We start from the raw sequence: 20,834 nt of genomic DNA on the forward strand, positions 1-20,834 counted from the left end.
TGAGCTAGGAGAATGGAAAAAAAGAAAAACTGGAACACTTCTTGACTATTTCAAGAAGAAATCAAAAAATGTGAGTAGTAACTTTGCAAACTCTTATATAAAACTTAATTGGCTTATTAGATCTCATCAACCTATTAATTATAAACTTTATTACGTATTATAATTATTATCACATGTAAAACACTTGGCTTGGATCCATCCCGAAATATAGTTCTCTATACAGTACGTACCTGTGATGGGGATATATAACTAATAGTTTCAGACCTGCAAATGGCATTAAAGTGGCCTAATCCTGTCTCTATCTCAGAGAACTAAAGTATTTTGTGGAAATACCAGTATGACAACAGTTTGGTGGAACATTAATTATCCAAATAGGATGGTAAAATGAATATATGATATATATAGATATATATATATATATATATATATATATATATATATATATATATATATATTAATTTATTATGATATTCTTCTCATTTAGTTCTGGAAAAGTCTGTAAATGATATGTTATAGATCAGTACCCATGATGCAGAGTTAGGGCAGGTATTCAGGTGGGTATTTTATAATTTAGGCCCCTAGGCTATTCTTTGTTTTGGGCCCTGCCGACATTATTATCATCATTACTTCCATTAATTGCATGCTCTGTATTAAAAACACTTCTAAACTTTAAAATGTACACACACACATCTGAGAAAAAAAAGTGACGAGTTAAAATGCAGTACTGCAAAAATAAGTTATTTAAGCACTAGAAACCCTTCCCTCTACCTTTTTTTCATGGAAAAGGAAGTAAAAGGACTTGACATGTTAATTTACTTTGCAATTACTACAAATTTAAGGAATTTCAATAATCACTTCAGCATCTAGTGACCCTTATGCTATAGCCAGTGACGTGCGGTGACATCGATATTTGGGGTAGCAATCAGTGGGGTGCCCAAAGGGGGTTGGTGTGGTTCATAGCCTCCCCCTTTATCGCTCAGTATTTCTAAAAAAAAAATGTCAAAGACAAGAAAAGATTGTAAAATGAGGAATGACGTAACTTCCATCCCCTTTCGAGAATCCAAAACAATTTGATTTGACTATTAAGCCAGAGATCCCAGGTTCGAATCCCAGCTTGGCCATGGGTGTACTTTGTGTATGTCCCTTCATCAATTTTATCATATCATCTTCGCGGTTTGCCAAAAGTGGCAGGAAAACAAAGTAAAATAAACCAAATAAAACAATCAATCAATGATTTGCTGTGATTTTTGTTACTTAGCATCGATTTTTGTCTCATTTGGTTAATTGTGAAGATGGGACGATAAAATTAATGAAGGGACAAACACAAAGAACACCCATGCCCAGGTTGGGGTTCGAAGCCGGAACTCCTGGTGTCGTAGTGTGCTGTGATAACCACTCTGCCATGGTTGGTTGATTTGGTGTTTTAAGTACACATTATGCACAGAAAGGCTAATCGGTACTGAATCTACAGTGTAAAGTGGAATCTGAACCACTATGTGGCTCCACCAGGTGCCGATCCAGGACCACTTGCACCCCCTCTCCTCCACGGAGGTTGGCCAATAACGAAGAAGAAAGGAAAGCACTAACCATTCGGATACGTAGATATTGGTAATGCAAACTGCATTTTCCCTCAGTGGTAATTTTCAATTGGATTTTTGAAACACCATCTTTGTGTATGATTAACGTTTTTTTAAAAATATTGCATTGCTTAATTTCTCCACCCCACAATCTCGTTACTGAAGGATACGGGCTTGAACCCTGACCTGTGCATATGTGTTTCTATGTAACCACTCTTCACCCGTTTAATTTAATTCACGTTCATCGTTATGGCAGAAGTTAGTTAAAGTGATGGAAGAACAACACTAAAAGCAAATTAAAAAATAATTTCCTCCCAGCGCATCTGCAGGCCACTGTGAAACCAGGAGTCCAGGATTCTCTGTTTGATTGCCCTCATGACTTCCATAAGTTCATTAGCTGCTTATCATGATTAAATCTATACGGTTAGAAAAAGTGGCAGGGAGGTGGAAAAAACTCAATATATAAAAGGGAATAAACAGGTAACTATACACACCTTTTTGTAGTTTCTTCAATAATATTCATTTGGCTTTTTGAGTTCTGGCATAGATTTTTCATTCCACGTTTTTTCATTATTCACTGCAGAGTACAACACAGAGGAACAATAATGTGCACTCATCACAGGTTCGAATCCCGGCCTGGATTGTTCTTTGTGAGGTCCCTACATAAATTCTACCATATATCACTCTCATCTTCATTTTTGTGATAACCAAATGTATCAGAAAAGCGAAGTACAGTAAACCAAACCAACGATAAGAACACGTATTTATCGATTGTTTAGCTTACCCAATTGTTTTCATTGGAGGCCAAGAGAGTAGTATACTTATATAAAACACTGCTGAAACAAGAGAGAGAGAGAGAGCGTGAGCAGATATTTGTTATTTAACCATTATATATTCCATATTTGAAAAAATAAATAGAAAGAAAGCATAACATTTTTGTCTGCACATAAAACAGTGTCTTTTCATAAATAATAAAACTACATTCCATATTATACATACACATTGTACAACATGTAAAAAGTTATGGTGTAAGTACAGAGAACATAAGTACTGCACAAATCGCCCCAAGGTCTTTAGAGGATTTACAATGGAATGGAGGGGAAACCAATCCCCTATCTGTTCCTATAGGAGATAGGTTGGAGCACTTGAAACCCCGACCTTTCAACCATTACAGCGAGCGCAAGGGAGGTAGAGGCAGAAATCTTCCCTTTCCCTTCCATCGGCTGTGTCTACCTGGAACTGGTGAGGTGGAGGAAAAGCCAGCTAGAGTAGCCTTCTAGCTTGGTCACAGATCCTGAGAAGCGTGTGAAAAACTGTTGCATATGGACTATGGTTTCAACAAGACAATAAATATTGTGATTTGATAATAATTAGAGATGTGAGATTGATTGATGTATCTCTGCTAGACTAGCTACTCCTCAGTGCACGTCACTCGCTATAGCCTAGTATCAAATACCCACTGCTACTATTTAAGAAAACAGAAAGACTAGTGTGCTTGCTGTTATGCTATATTTTTCTTGTTAGTTTGTTCATTGCATTTGCTCAAGAACTATTTACGAAGTACGATGACCCAAAAGCATCTTAACTTTGTGGCACTGTGTCAAGTACATAAGGAGAAACTGGATAATATTAATACTATATGGACCATGAAATATTTCATTGAATGTTGTTTCCTTTCGTAAAAGTTGAATAGAAATTAAAAATATTTTGTTTTGCAAAATGCCACTGCTTTGTTTAATGAGTATTAGTAAAATTTTACTCATACGTTATGCCTGTAAACATGTGTGTGCTACTTCATACTGCATTACTGTGGGTAGTGCCACTTATACAATGCGTAACCAACACATATGTATGTGTGAGCAAATGAGCATGTGCAAATATATTAAACTCCCATAAAGGATTGTGGGAAGAAGTATAGCATACAAACAGTTTATGATAATCAAATTCTCAATCAAAAGCTACAGATAAAATATTATGTAACATAATTTGAATGTGTAGCTCATAAAGATCAATGTACAGAGTGTTTCAATAAAATTGTCACCAAACAAGGTGTTTTGGATAAACACCGTGTACCTTGATACGTATATTATTGTCGTTAGAGCTAGTAATTGTAATTACAAAGTTTCTAAGGTTACGTCAAGTGTGTATATTCATAGGTCCGTACTACGGATTCTTGATTTTAAAAAAAAACCTCCCCCCCCCCTCACCACAAACAGAAAGAATAGGTCTTTACGCTTTGGTTAGCTTTCAGGGTTGGCATTTTGTCCAGGCTGGGTTTTTCAGATAAAACCCAATTAAACCTGGGCAAAACTGGGTGTTATTGGGGTTTTTCAGGTTATGTTTAAAAATATATATTTTAAAAATGAAATACATTTTCCCCCTGGTAGTAATGCATCATAACATTCAATGTGTATAGCTTTGTACCATGTCTCAGTTATCTTTGGTGCAGGCAAACGAAAACAAGTCTGTGCAAGTAGTGATGCGAGATGGCTCCACCAATGAAGTCGTGAGAGGGAACTGGATTGCTGGAGGGGTTAAACGACTGAAGTTACCAGCCTTCACAGCAGCGTGTACTGCTTCACTCTGCCCACTCAATTTCCTTCCCTTCCCTTCTCTGATGCTATGGGCGACCTTGCTCCAGAGATAGTTGGGTGAGGGTATAGTTGACTGAATCAAAAACTATTAAAATTTCTGTTCTAAAATATTTTGTCCAACAGTTTTGATTCTACTCTTCCTGGATGGTGAAATAGTTAATACTGTTGATTTGTGACCAATTTTCAGGATTGCATTCCCTGATGAGGTACATACTTTGGTGCATCCAACAATCAGACTCAGGCCCGTAGCTAGAAGGGGGCAACTGCCCCCCCCCCCGTGAAATATACAGAACACCAGATATTCTCACTAATCTTTACAATTATATCCTGTATTACTCTAGCAACATAACAAAGACACTTATTGATTTTGTGATTTAATGAGGTGTGTGGGATTCCAAATAATGTCCTACTAGGATTGGAGGGGGGGGGGGGTTCCTTCCTGATTCAGACTTTGGGAAATTATTTTGTAATTTTCAGTATCTAGAACAGTTATGACATTTTGAGAAGTCTTATATTAAAGGTGGCTAATGTATTTGGATGTTTTTCTTGGATGTGTTGCTATGAAGTTTGAACTACTTAATTTTTGGTTTCCCAAGTCTACCATTTGGTAATAGTGATTCATGCAGTAGAGAGGGGGAATGGATATTTAATTTTTTGTTACTTATCTTTGCTTTTCTGCCACTTCTAGCTAATCGCGACAATGAGTGATGACATGAATTTGATGAAGAGGAACTCACAAACAGTGCTGCAATCATGGGGGGGGGGGCATTGTCCACCCAACTTTGAAAGAAAGTCCATTCTAGGGGAGCAAACATTAAGTAAAAAAAAGACTAGCAGAATCTAAGATTAGTAGGACAAATGGATACTCAAAATGGAATTAGTTTTTTCTTCCAGACGGCCAAGGGAATTTGCAGGGGGGGGGGGCAGAGGGTGAATTGCCCCCATTGATTTCAAATTTTCATAAAATTTTCTTGCTCGCTTCGCTCACAATGTCTGCTATTATTATAGTCCAAGTTCAGAGCCATAGCTATGGAGCAAAGCAGTCTAAATGAAATAAAATATGTGTTAAAGAAAATGCCATGGTGCTCTGTGAAATTTTTTGCACCCTATTAAGTTTTCAGTTTGAAAAATTTGGATCTAAAAATTTTCTTGTTCGCATCGATCCCAATATGATTGTTTTCTGTAATGCATTCTAAATTCCCCAAGAGAGAAGTAAGACCAAATATGTAGCTACTTCAGACTGTTGCTGCTAAAAAGTTTTGTCTCAAATGCACGAATAATTCTTTTGAGGAAAAGACACAAAATTTGTATTATTTTTACTGTTGATTTGTTATGAGGCAGATGAATTGATTATGTAATGTATTTAATGTATTCTCATTAATAAATATATTAACGAAACTTTGAATGCATACACAATTTAGCGTTAACATGTTGCATACTTATGCATTTTCTTATTTTGCGTCCTTCCATGTTGCATAAATAAAATATATGTTGTACATGAATGTAATACATGTCATATGTGCAAATAGAATTATGTTCATCATGCATTTTGTGTCTCTCAAAAATACAGTTGTGTGCTTGTTTTCCAGTATTAGCTAATGTGAAATTGAACGTGTTGGAAAAATATTTTCAAATCATTTGTTCCATGACAAATGCTTTAGCACAGACTTCTAACCCCTTCTTGCATAATTTTTAATAATGTCTTTGATGCTACTATTATTACTACCACTACCACCACTATATTACAATTATTATTATTTGCACGTTTGTCCTGGTACTGGCCCCCCTCCAGACAAAAATTCCTGGCGTACGCAGGATTTTTATTCTGTAGGGACTGGAATTGTATAGGTGGATGCTTTCAGTGGCGCAAACTTATAGGGATCCTTGGGAACATAGCGCACCTAATAATTTGTCATGTTATTGTTATTATTTTCGTATTAAAATCAATAAATAATATTTTTAAAATAGCAAGTATGTTGCATATTAATATCATAATACATGGAAGGGAGAATTTGAGATTTTTTAAACTTATAAGAACCCAATGTTTTTCAAAATTTGCATCCCTGACTGCTTTCTAGTGGGCGGCATACACGATAAGATATATCGTATATTTACAACTTTCCTTATGGTGCTTTTACTTATAATGTCGATTTTTCAAAATTTCGGAGGGGACTGTAGTGTACGCCGGTGGTTGCGCCTCTGCTCACAAAGAACACTCAGGCCCAGGCTCAAAACTGGGACCCTTGGCTTCGTAGTGTGTTGTGTAACCATCCCACCATAGAGGTCGGCTGGTTGAAGATGTAGGACAGCTTAGTTGGTCAAATTATTATCAAACATGATGAAAATGTGATAGTGTTTCACATTTATTATTTTGGTTAATGTGCGTAAAAATCTTGCATACTGGAAACTAGAGGGAAACATTATGAAGCACGATTTATAAAGGACTCCCTTAATCAGCTCTGCATAGAGGCTCAAAGCTGTTGGTACATATTAATCGTCTATTAACATTATCGACCTGTAAATATCAAGTAGATACAGTCCCAACTAGACTTTGTCTTTGTATTCTTTGGCAGCCCGGAAAGGTCATTATCGAAATACTGTTATTTGATGTTGCTGGAACTTTTTTTTTGTTCGTTGGAGTTTCAAGATGATATCCCTTTCCTGTTACTTATAGCTTTAACTATATCTTCCAATATGACACAATATATTAAAAATTTGCCCCTTCCCCTACTAAGAATTCCTGGCTACGGGCCTGATCAGACTATGGTGGTGTCGGGTAGGGGGAGGGTAAAATATGTTATAACCAGTGCTTTTTCCCCCGGCAGTCAACAACGGTACTCCACAGTAGCACCTTATTGATTTGAATGTTGATTTGGTGTTTTAGCTCCACTTTGTGCACAGTAAAGCTAATTGGGACTGGACCTAAAGTTTAAGGTAGGATCCAAACCACTATTAGCCTCCACTGGGTATCAAATCTGGGATCCCTTGATTACAAGGCAACAATGCTACCACTGCACCATCGGAGAGGCCCCATTTGGCACCTTATTGTAGGTGAGGACTAATAATATTTTATTTTTAACAAGAGAAATTCCTACAATGCCGGAAGTCCTGGGTTTGAATCCCAGCCTAGGCATGACTATTCTTTGTATGTCTATTCATGAATTTCATCATATCATCACTCATTCTTATCTTTGCGATTAGCCAAATTTGGCAGAAAAGAGTATTAAAATGAACCAACAAGAGAAATGCGTGTGTGTACTTGGATTTATCATCATTTATGAAGATAACAGAATTTTGTTATGATGAACACAGTAACATAACAAATCAACTTGAATAGTGCCAAAAACATTCTTTCCAGAAAAAAAGCAGTAGCTGTAACATATTTACAGTGAGACTGAATTTAATCAGTCAGGTTTGTTACTTTCTTCCTTCTGCAACGATACTCAAATTTCTGCCAATTATAACACCATTAAGCCTTGTTTCCATGATATGAAAAACTCAATGTGCTGACCAAGGCAGAAATTTACTTTATTTTAAAACATAAACTAAACGTAACGTTTCACCTCCTAGCAAGGTCTTAATCAGACTCTGTACCAAGTACAAATTTGTACAGAGTCTGAAGAGGACCTGGCTATATGGTTGAAACGTTATGTTTTAAAATAAAATAAACTTCTGCCTTGGTCAGCATATTGAGTTTTTCAAATTTACGTATGTTAAAGTTTTGTTTTGTACGATGCAGCACATTTTTAGTAAATACTATTTGTGAATATTCCATTCTGAACTTCAGTTTATGAAACGAGTTATTTTGTGAATGCAGTGTTGTGCCTAATTTGGAATGAATTATGCTATAAAGACATTTTTTACCTCATTTATTTCATTTCCTTACAAGCTGCCATAGACTATTAAATAATCCAAAAATACTATGCAACACAATGTTTTAAATCTGCTTCAATACAGTTTGTTCACAGTTGTGTTTTTCCATAATTTTTCTGGATGTTTCAAGCAAGCATAAATACCATACACACATTTTCTAGCTGCAGAAATAATTTCACCTAAATGATTCTAAATTTGCAGCTGTTATTAAGGCCACTAAATAGATGGTTTATCCCTGTCTGCCCATCCACTCTAACTCATACATCATATTTTCATAATTCTACTGCCAAATTATAGTGCAAGTACATAATGCTCTTGTAAGTTTCATACACAAAGCTCAAAACAATAGTCTATTCAAAGGTTTGAAAATGTCAAAAATGATCATAGTGTATGAAACGTGTATATGAAAGTATACATGTACACTGAATTTACTTTAGTACCCTACAACCTCTAAAAAAAAAATGAAATTGTGGAAGATCGTGAAGGTACATGCACGACTTACATAGTTATAGGTATAGAACTCCTAACCAGACATAAATAGCATTATATCAAATAGGCAAGCAACCCATTATGTTGAGAAATGAGAAAATCATTCGAAGAGTGTTCCGATTTAATTATACCATAATTAACAACATGTTAATAAAGTGTACTCAATTATCCCATGTAATGCTTAAACATGCAGAAAAAGTATTGTGTCAATTGATCATCATAGTTGAAACTATCATGTGCCACTGTATGGTCCCCTTCCCGAATAAGGAAGTGAGTAATAACCAAAGCACTACCACATTTGAAAATTATAAGCTTTGTACAGCTATGCTGTATCAATCAATGCAAATATTTTATCTAAAAATGTCTTGATACTTTTTCCTTTTTTTCTTGGATATATATTCTTTTTATTTCTGTTAAAAGTCCATTTTTAGCATGATTTGAGGAAAATAGCCTGAAAAAAACCACTATGACTTGTACTACATTCATTACTTTTAGTATAATAAGCTCTGCTAAGCCTTTTCTTTGCAACTTTTTCAAAATTTTTTGACAATCATAGAACCTTACAAGTGTTTAAAGCAATAATTCACAACATTTTCTGAAAAAGAAAAACACTTTTTGACTGGTTTTTTTCAAGGTGGGTTTTCTGAAAAAAACCCGTGTGAGGAAAACTGGGCTGCGCCCACCCGGGCCAACCCTGCTAGGTTTGGGCCCCCCTAAATGTCTGAAGGAATCGGCACCTATGTTGGGCTCATAAGCATGGGTGCCGGCAGAATTACTTGTAAACGTGTGCACCCAGTTTATAATCATATTTTTGCTAACATCGACTCTTTAAGATACCCTATTTTATGCTTGCTTAAATCAATTACACATACTTCATTCAAGAGAAGTAAATATGTAATTTAAAAGACTAATTTACTCTAGTCTAAAATCTAACTAAATATCTGGGTGAGTCAAAAATTATCTACACTTTTCATTCTTCAATTTATTTACACAAAGGTAGGGGTTCAACATGTACATCATTTTTCGACATAGTCACCTCCGTTGTCAATGCACTTGGTCCAGCGGTCCACAAGCTTGCGTATTCCTTCGAAGAAGAAGTTTTTCTGTTGGTCGTGGAGCCACTTTTGCTTCCTGCACATTTAAGTCAGTTGAAAATCGATGACCTCGCAAGGCATCCTTGAGCAGTCCAAACAAATGAATGTCAGAGGGAGCAAGATCTGGGCTGTAGGGAGGGTGTTCCAGTACCTCAAAATTCAACTTGTTGATGGTGTTAAAGGTGTGCCGAGCCGAGTGTGGGTGGGCATTGTCATGCAACAACAAGACTGTCTTAGACAAGAGACCTCTGCGTTTGTTGGGAATTACTATCTTCAGCTTCTTCTCCAAGGTTTCACTGTAACTCGCACTGTTGATCGTAGTCCCCTTTTGCCATGTAGTCTTCCAGTATAGGCCCTTGGGCGTCCCAAAGGACAGTTAGCAAAACCTTTCCCACCAATGGCTCAGTCCTGAATTTTGTCTTCGTCGGAGATCCCAGGTGTTTCCACTCCATACTCTGTAGTTTCGATTCTGGCTCATGGTTATGTACCCATGTTTCATCACCGGTGGCTATCCTACTAAAAAATGTGTCTGCTTCTCTGTTGAAGCAATTGAGTAAGCATTGGGAGATGCGAACACGTTCACGCTTGTGTTCTGCAGTAAGCTGTACCCATCACACACAGACTTTACGGAAGCCGAGCTCATTGTGGATGATTTGATAGGCAGAACCATGACTGATGTTTAAAGAAGATGCTACCTCATTCATGGTAACTCGCCTATTTGCCAGAACCATCTCTTGAGCTTGCTGAATCTTGTCGTCCATGGTGGAGGTTGACGGGCGTCCTGCTCCCTCTTTGTACATTACACTCTTCTGGCCACTTTTAAACTTCTCGATCCACGAAAAAACACTTTTACATGATAAAGCATTGTCCCCATATTGTGATAACAGTCTACGATGAATTTTTTCCCCTTTCACACCCTCCGACCAGAGAAATCGGATCACTGCTCTCTCTTCCTCCTTGGTGGATACTTACTGTAGAGCAGCCATGATCCATCTGTAACAGAAGAAAGAGAAATGGAGCAATTAAGATCAAACTTTTATGACATAACCACAAGGGTACAACATTATAACATCCGAGGGCAGAAAGCAATGTGGCCAACGTAAGGAGGGTTATGTTAAAAGTATAGATAATTTTTGATTTTCCCCTCATGCACATGCTGAAATTGAAAACATTTTTTTATGCAGCTAGCTTTGTAATCCAAGCAGTCTCGATAGCAACCTCTTGGCAACCACATACACACACACAAAGGTGGTCGGAAATATCAAGTGACACCTTAACTCAACATGCATGTGACTACGTGCAACATGAGTTGAATTTAAATTGTTAAAACAAAAAGGTTTTTAAGACACAGTAAATCATTTTTCGAGCCCTACTTCGCGACCCACCAAATGCCCTCTCAGGACCCACCAGTGAGTCATGCCCCATAGGTTGAGAAACGATGCACTAGGGTGTATGAAACCTGACATCAATTTTTTTTTAGAAAGTCAAAGCCATAAGGTGTGCAGAAGTTTGTGTGGGATTTTTTTTTTTAAATTCATGAACTGACAAAGAAAATCTGATTAAATATTTTTTTAAAAAAAATTAAAGTCGTGATTTTAATCCACCCTCTTTGTGATTGTATTTCAGAAGTGGTGCTGGTCTCATGATAATCAAGAAAATTTGGCTGCTCTAATGTCTGATACGGGTTTCTCCTCTGTGGAAGTGCTCATTGAGTCTGAAACAGAAGGTGCTGATCCATTAGTTTGTGAACAAACATCTCTGGAGAAGGTGTGGCTTCCGGATGAGCCATGTGTCAAGACTGAAACAGAGTTATTTGAGGAACCTCCTGATGTTGATATCTCTGTTGACATCAAACCATCTAATCAGTGCATACAGGATGCTTCTGTTGACATCAAACTACTTAATCAGTGCATACAGGATGCTTCTGTTGACATCAAACTATCTAATCAGTGCATACAGGATGCTTCTGTTGACATCAAACCATCTAAGCAGTGCATACAAGATGCTTCTCTTGACATCAAACTATCTAGTGAGTACATGAAAGAAATGTCAGTTTGTAAAGTGGAAAGTGTGAGTGGTGATAGTTGGATGCACTTTGAAGGCAAAACTTCGGAAGTTCCTAGTGGACAAAATGTTCCTAAAAATGAAGGATTTTATCCATGTGATCATGGACAATTTGTTGAAAAAATGCCAGCTGAAGATTGTGACAATGGTGAATTAATTTTAAGTGAAGATAAAGACATGAAGTATAGTGTAGAGAATCCTGACCAAGTAGAAAGTGAAGTGGCAGAGCCTGGAGAAAGGTAGGTGAAGTAAATTTTAGTACATGGATTGAAAATGAGCATGAGAGTACAAAGGTTCAAGATTGGACCTTATTGCTTAAGATATATGATTCATGTAATTTCTGTATTGTGCCACCAGTGCTGCAGGGTTACACATAAGATTGTCCATGAGTGTCCACTCCACCATGTCAGATTAGGATGAAATGTGTTACATGATATTGTTAGATATATATAAGAACCCATATTTTTTTATATGTGGAATATTCACTCTAGTTTGGAATTTATAGTCCTTTAATTTCCTGCCATTTGATCCCCTTCTTTTTGTGGGATCAAGCAATGTATACAGTGGCGTGTCCAGGGTTTTCGAAAGGGAGGGGGGGACTATATATACTTTTTTGGTTGTCAGCCTGCATTTTGTCATCTTTTCCTGCACCCTAGAGTTGGCATTTTGTTGTTGGCGGGTTGTTTTTTGTCTTTTCAGATAAAACCCAGGAAAAAACGGGCAAAATTCGGTTTTTGGTTTTTTTAAGGTTATGTTTATAAATATATGTATTTTATAAATGAAATACATTTTACCCTGATAGTAATATATTGGAACATTCAATTTGTATTGTTTTAGTTCACTGAATCAAAAACTATTTAATATTTTCTGTTAACATAGTGAAGAATTGACAATCAAGGTCTCAAACCTTGAAATGATTAAACTAAAAACATACATAACCCATGCTGCAACAGACCATTGAGCGCCCAGGCCTACCTACAGACATCCGGCCGCACTCCCACTTGATCCTACTCTGAGGTGAGAGATCATCAAACAGGGTGGTGTGTGGTCAGCACGACAAACCCCCAGTCGTCGTCGTAGATTTTCATGACCAATTTACGCTACTCATTCGTAGCTCTCCAATTTAATCATGATGGTGAGTGTTCACCAGTCTCATACACAGGTTGAAATCTCAGGAGAAAAGCTGTTACGTTTCCCCAAGGAGACTCAAACCTGCACACGTCCGATAGCTGGAGCCCAAAGCATGACCGCACAACCACAGTGCGGGACAAATGATTAAATTATCTAAGATACTATATTCTGAAAAATTCTACTCTTGCTGGATGGTGTAACAGTTAATATATCTGATCAGTTCCCAGTGTTGTGGATTGCAATTCTATACTAATCAGGGTGGCGACAGACCTGGAAAACCTGGAAAAGTCAGGGAATTTGAGGTGTCGAAAAAAGTCAGGGAATTTCGTCTTCATTGACTTTTTTTTTCTTCTTTTTTAATTTATTTATTTAAATATATCGTTGTAGAACTCTGCACGGGAACAGGAAATCTCGTTCATAAGTTTCGGCCTCAACTTTTAGACCCCTTTTATGCTCAACACAACCACGGCGCCAGAAACCAGTAATGGCAGGAGGACAGAGAGAGAGAGAGAGAGAGAAATTTCTCTCGCCCAGGCTTCTCGGCGGGAATTTTAAATTTGAACACTCTTTGGAGGAAAATTGTTATAACTCGGGCATTATGGGAGCAATCTACTTCGGATAAGTTTTGTTTTGCAGCTAAAACATCAACGCATGCAACCGTGTACAATTCAGAACGCCGGACCGAAGAAGGGGCTTGGGGGGGGGGGGGACCAGAATTTCAATGAAAAAAAACAACATAAAAATCTGGAGTTTGCCCCCTCTTCTCTCGCTATTATTAGTATTATCTTCAAAGAATGGACGTTTCCAAAGAGAATGAAACATGTTCCATCGTCTTGGGTGCCATACAAGTTGAATAATAAGCCAAAATGTGAAACTCTGTTTTTACGAAAGATAGGTAATTTGCATATTGCTCAGAAAATTGTTATAACTCGGGCACTATGGGAGCAATCTACTTCGGATAAGTTTTGTTTTGCAGCTAAAACATCAGAGCATGTAACCGTGTACAATTCAAAACGCCTAACCGAGGAAAGGGGTTTGGGGGGCGCGACCCCCGAATTTCAATGAAAAAAACAAAAATCTTGAGTTTGCCCTGTCTTCTCCCATTATTTGGGAAGAAGGCGAAAACTTTAGTATTCTTGTCAAAGACTGGACATTTCTCAAGAGAATGAAACATGTTTCATGTTCCTGGGTGCCATACAAGTTGAATAATGAGCCAAAATGTGAAACTCTGTTCGTAAATGTGGCATGGATATGTTGCAGAGAGGGGGGAGAGGGGGGAGGTTGGTCATCAATATGAATTTTCCAGGCTTGCTCCAGACCTGTGTCAGAGTTTCCACCCGAGTATGAAGGTCCAAAAAGCACATTCATTTCGTAATCAGCACCATGATACCATATGGTATAATTGGGCGAGTACGATCTTACTCTGGTGATACCATATGGTATCATCGGGGGAGTAAATATTACGTGGATAATTCATTGAATTATAATTTTTTCTTGTCCCTACTGGGAGTAGTAAGGGGACTTGTTAACAGGTGGAGGGGATAAGAGCGGGTGGCGCCGTCCGATAGTTGTCAGACGTCGTAGTAAGGCATTTTGTTGGGCAAATTGAAGGAACATGGAAACAAATAGGTTCCAGTGATACATACGATTTTTGTCGAATATCGCCACCCGACAAAGTATCTCACTACAACATGCGACAGAAATTGCATGGACTGCAACATCCAACAAAAATCTCATGCATAAACAAGAAGAGCTTTAGACTGCAAATATGCTGCTGGAATTTTATTACTCTTCTGGCTCACTTCACCTTATTTAATGTAGCAGTGCTTACGAAGGTTTTCTTTCATCATCCTGAGATATTACTGGTTTCGCACAAGTTAACATACGTTTACAATGACATTGCACAATTCTTAGAGCCTCCCCCATGGTGCAGTGGTAGCGTCATTGCCTTCTAATCAAGGGGTCCCGGGTTCGATACCCGGTGGAGGCACAAGTGGTTTGTATCCCACTTTAAACTGTAGGTCCAGTCCCGATTAGCATTACTGTGCATAAAGTGGACTTAAAACAGCTACTCAAACACTATTCTTAGATATCAAGAAGAATCCAACAAAATGGGATATATATATATATATATTGAATACTATCAGGAAAAAGTGAAACATAAATCTGCATTGGTGAACGTTATAAAATTGGCAAGTGTATGCTCCCAACCTCAAATTTACTGTAACACTAGTATTGCAATGAAATTAACGCCACACTCTGTCCTGTCTGTTTAAACTCGTGAGAGATGGTCATTAATCTCTCACTGAGTAAGGTTAATGTCCAATATTATGAAATAAAATACTAATAATAAATACGTAAATATGTTAATATCATATTTACTCAAATCATTCAATCATAAAAGCAAATCACTTTCTTCAAGAATTGACTTTTCTCTGCGAGCCCTGCTAAATTTTCACTTTCCATCTACTGATTTATACGAAGGGTGGCCAGAAAGTAATATTCATTTAGTAGGAACAATGATTTTTCGCAAACACCAAAATCATGAAAAATGGTAATTGCTGTGAAGTTATGTTTAGGAATGTGCAGTAATGTCTGGACACATATTTCGCCCGTTCGAAATATCGCAATAATGCCAATTTGGCATAAAATGCGAATTGTTGGCATTTTTAGCGATTTTTTTAAAAGAAATGTCTTAAAACAACGAAAAATTCCATGAAATCCAACATTCTTGTCTTTTCTAGACCATGTTTGTGTACATAGAACATGCAAGTTTTCCAACATTTTACTCAAGAGTAAACTATAGAGTTATACGTACATGGAATAATTCCGACAGCCACATTGAATCATGTATTTCCCACGATTTTTTCAACTTCTATCAAAACCATTTACATCACAGAGCAAAGTGCCAGGGTTATAACAGGAGATCGAGTGCGTATCTACCGTCACATGGGAGCCACATCTTCGTATTTGTCGCACGAGATATGTTTTGAATTACCAAGCTAAGCGCTCACCATCGGCATTTGTCGAGCGAGTAATAATGGAGCTCAGTCGTTAGGGCATCTGACTACTATGCAAGTGACCCGGGGTCGATCCCCTGCGGGGGGAAACTGGGATGTTTTCCACCTATTCAAACAGCTCCAGCGCCCACCCAGTATCATATGAAGCTGGTACCTTGAGGAAACTTTGAGGGATGAAGGTAGCCAGGAGAGTGCTGCTGAGCACATCACCCTACCTTCAGCCGTGATCAAGAAAGTGTGGGGCTCTAACTCCACACCCCTATACACCTTTATGGAAAAGTGCAGGGGAGCACTTTGCTTTTACTTCCTCAAAAATCTGTTCCAACATATCAAACTGTCACGAAAATACGGAGACAATTTGAAATAATAGTTTAGAAGCACAATGGAGTATTAAGTTTCGGTATATTTGGCAGAAAAATGTTCTAAAACAAAAACGCGAATTTTGGGAAACGTAACACTAACAAGTCAAAAAAAGATAATGCCAATTTTTGGTGCCATATATATCGGTAGATGTCACGTGAGATTGATTGATTAATTTTTTGGCTGCGTCGCCACTTCTGGTCATTATGCACCCTTCAGTATATACTGGGAAAATTCCATTATCTAAAATCCTTACCTTAAAATTAAAAGAGGGGAATAGAAAAATAACTTTTCCAAAATAACTTTCAAGATATCAAACTCTCACGAAGAGGTGTAGGCCATGTGACTTACAATTTGAAACAGTAGTTTAAAAACACCGTCAAGGTATAATTTCAGATATTTGCCAGAAAATGCGCTAAAATGAATTTTTGAAAAAATAACACCGTATAGTAAAAAATAAAAAAATAAGAAAATACACCAATTTGAAAAAAAATTATCAAGGCCCCTACCGATTAGGCATAAATAAAAGAAGAATATCAGTTGTAATTTATTGCATTAGTAACAGTGAGTCCTAACCTAATTTTCGGCATAATCACCACCGTTGTTCAAGGCCAGGGATGTACAGTCATGGAAAAAAGTTCTTCCCCATAAGGCTTTAATAGGAGCAAGTAATGCAGGAGGGTAGGCAACACATATTGCACCCTTCGATGATCGGGTGATTTTGCTTGTCTTAACACGGAGAAATGTCTTCCACGCGAAGGTCAACATGACAGGAAAGCAAAGAGGGTCACGTGACTATTGGTTACGTGGAGTGTTGTGCTTCTCCACGTCCCCAGTTCTTGATCCACATTGCAGAAAAAGTAGAGCTGCATGCAATATATGAAAATAGGTTGTTTTCAACTACACGCTTAATTATGATTTTCCCAATTGTAAATCTATCAGACGTGTCTCCCGATTTAGTCGGGACAGTCTTTTACTTTGAATTCCTGTTTTTCATAGGCGTAACTTGACGGGAGCAGAAAGGGCATTTGTAACCCCCCAAAAAAATCAGGTTTCTTAAAGCTGCTAAAACAGGAATTAAATACCATGATTTGACGCATCCAAAAAGTATTATATTGAAAGATTGTTCCCAAATACGTAAATAGCAATATAATACTTTGAAAGTGTCTCAGATTTGTTTATTATGTCACATCTTAGTGTGGCACAGGTCTACTACAAAAGTGGAATTTCGTAACAGAAATATGAACCCACTCCTTTTATTTCGTAGCCGATTTCATCTTGAAACTGAAATTAAGAATATTAGTTAACAATGTCATTTGTAAACAATAAAAAAATGTGTCAGACCCAATTCTTTAATACCTTATCATAATCTTTATCGCAAGTTTAAATTTTGTTGTAAGTCCACTTTATGCAAAAAAAAAGGTAAAGTTCTCACCTGTGCTTAGCACTACACCATGAAGGCGTATAGGTGGTGTGGGGGTAACACCCCACACTTTCTTGATTCGTTCGTGAGTGGGTTTGATGTGATCAGCATCACGCCCCTGACCGCCTTTACCCCCAGGGTTTCACCCAGGTAACCATTTCATTCGATGCTGGGTGGGCGCCGGGGCCGCTTCCAACGTTAGAAAAGTTCCCGGGCTTGAACCGGCCGGGGATCGAACCCGGGGCCTATAGCATGTTAGTCAGACGCGTTACCGACTGAGTCACCGGCACAGATAGACTAATCTGAACTGCATACAGTTTAAAGTGGGATCCGAACCACTATGTGCGATCACCTGGTATCGTACCCTAGACCCCTTGATTACAAGGCCTTACCACTACGCCATGAGTGAGGCGCACACAATCTTTGTATTTCGACCTTTTTAAACCTATATGTATCATATAAGGTAAAGTGCTCCCCTGTGCATAGCACCACGCCATGAAGGCGTATAGGGGGTGTGGGGGTAACGCCCCACACTTTCTTGATCCGGTCGTGAGTGGGGGTGATGTGATCAGCACCACGCCCCTGACCGCCTTTACCCCCCAGGGTTTTCCCCAGGTACCCATGTTATTCGACGCTGGGTGGGCGCCGGGGCCGCTTCCATCGTTAGAAAAGTTCCCGGATTTGAACCGGCCGGGGATCAAACCCGGGACCTTGAGCATGGTAGTCAGACGCGTTACCGATAAGAGGTTGTTTAACGTTGCTATGCCTCTATGGATTATATTTAGCCAGTATTCGAGCACATAGCATCAGGTTTCATAGAATATAAGCTTCTCTTCCATGTTTATGGTTTCCTGTCTGCAGTAGAAAAACAGGCAGGTTCCCATAGCTTTTCTTTCAATAGTCTTCCAATGGTTGCATATCATATCACTCAAATTTGATTCATTCGTTTCGAACACAATCCCCGATGGCGCAGTGGGATCGTGGGCGCCTTGTAATTAAGGGATCCCGGGTTCGATACTCGGTGGAGGAACATAGTGGTTCGGATCTCCCTTTAAACTGTAGGTCCATTCACGATTAGCCTAACAGGACATAAAGTGGACTTAAGACACCAAATCAAGCAACCAACACAATCCCGTTATTGTCCAGATTATCGAATCCAGAACCTTCGTCGCGAATAACAGAAGCAGGAAGACAACGTGAAATAACCGAACAAAAACAGAACCTAAAACCTACATCGGATAGATTGGATTAAGTCGACGACACAGCACGGGTTCTGAAATGAAAAAGAATACGAAAGTTGAAGGACCTCTATACGCACCTACTTTTCCTCCACTCAATGGGGAAGATATCCTTCTAGCTGAGAAGCCTTTACGTAGGAGTGCCCTGAGGGAACTTCAAGGCCACGACGATAAAGTGTTCTACGTGCAATGACGGGACCAAAACATACGTCAGATAGCTGTGTTCCTCCTTATTTCGTATGCCATTGATAACTGGAACACGTGACCTCATCTTTGGTAGAGCAGAAGCCTGCTTGCTTGCCACCACCCTTTAGTTCAGTGACCTTCGCCCGTAGTCACCAAGGGTGAATGACTCACCAGATACTTGTTGTCTGTGAGGCTACACAAGAATAGATATTTCGTTAGTGGCTGTAAGTATTGTTTCATCTGCAGTTATATCAGTTAACATTTCAATAGTTTCCTAATGGTTATGTTAGTGATAAACATGTAAATTAGTTATCGAGAGTGAACGTTTTATCTATTTGAACGGGGGATTTTTATACTGCTAGCATGTATTATTTTTTCCTGAAACAAGAAGAAATTCGAATACGCAAAATGAGTTATATAAGAGTAGTTAACAAAAAGAAAAAGAAGAAGAAAACGAAAATGTAAATGGTGAAATAAATTATGGTAGAGATCGAGTGAATAACATTTTGTCATGGGGCCTCCTCGATGGCGTAGTGATAACGTCGTCGCCTTGTAATCAGGGGATCCCGGGTTTGATACACGGTGGATGCACATAGTGGTTAGTATCCCACTTTAAACTGAAGGTCGAGTCCAGATTAGCATATCTGTGCACCAAACCAAAACTAAGAAAGAAATTGTCACAGTGTAAGAAAATTTCATGTTCAACCAGATACGAAACAAAAGGGAATAATATATTGCAGGTTGGAGTTCACATCTGTAGCATCTAACCAGCACAATTATGAATCGCAACATATCATATCAGATCCATTTTTATTATACATGTATGATAATATAAGAGAAGTAGAGGAAAGAGAAAACCAAGCGAAACACGGACGCCTTCTCCAGAATTTCAAATCTCGTTAGATAAGGTTCTGGGTTGGAGTCCCGAACAGGCATGACTTTCTTGTTCTTGCCCTTTTATCTGCTTCATTTCATCATAATTCATCGTTATGGTTTACCTGCAGGGGAAGAATAATGACAATAATTGCCAATACAAAGCCAATGACAAAGAGAACAACTCGATTACGGAGGTGCCAAGAAGAAACGAGACTTGACAGTTTCTCTGTCTCTCGGTTTGTCGAATTGAAAATTGCTCTCCCGTTCTCGGTCTCGATTAGTTAAATATAGAAATCGAAAATGTATGTGAATGAATATACATGTATTTTATATATTCCGGTTTTGTAGGAGATTTCGTGAGATATGAAATAAGTACTCTTCCATCGTATTTATTTTTATAATTTTTATTCCCTGTTCGATGATCGCGACGATAAGGACGAGTGACCATTACATGAAATTGATGACGAAATAGTCAAACACCCCCGACAAGGACGGTACTCAAACCCGGGAACTTTGGCAACGATATCGAATGTCAATCACTTAATGAGCTTGACCACCGAGCCTGCTTAATGTTGTTTCTGTCAGGTAATTCGTAATAACTGTCAATATCCCACATTCACTATCATTTGCTTCATAATTTATCTTATTGTTGTGATTAACCTGAATTCAAAGAATTAGTTGAAAGGCAAAAATGCAAGATTGAATGTGTCTGATGTTACTTCGTGCCGAATAATATGACGTGGTATTATGATATGAATTTATTAATCATATAATATGCCTATTCAGTCCATTGATTGATCCCAATTGAGCACACAAAATATGCTATAATGTCCACTCCATGGAGGAGTGGTTAGCACAGCGCGCTACGATGCCATGGTTCCCTGGTTAGAATCTCGACTTGGGCGTGGG

The 20,834-nt window shown here is 38.3% G+C and overlaps 1 non-coding gene across 1 annotated transcript; it reads left to right on the plus strand.

The window, feature by feature from the left end:
* Positions 1-14,737: 14,737 nt before the first annotated feature.
* Positions 14,738-14,812, plus strand: TRNAR-UCU (transfer RNA arginine (anticodon UCU)). Its single transcript has one exon. It is a non-coding gene; the product is annotated as a tRNA-Arg (tRNA).
* Positions 14,813-20,834: the final 6,022 nt, after the last annotated feature.

This window comes from Lepisma saccharinum, chromosome 15 (assembly GCF_977018435.1).
Source record: "Lepisma saccharinum chromosome 15, izLepSacc3.1, whole genome shotgun sequence".
In the NCBI taxonomy this organism is placed as follows: domain Eukaryota; kingdom Metazoa; phylum Arthropoda; class Insecta; order Zygentoma; family Lepismatidae; genus Lepisma; species Lepisma saccharinum.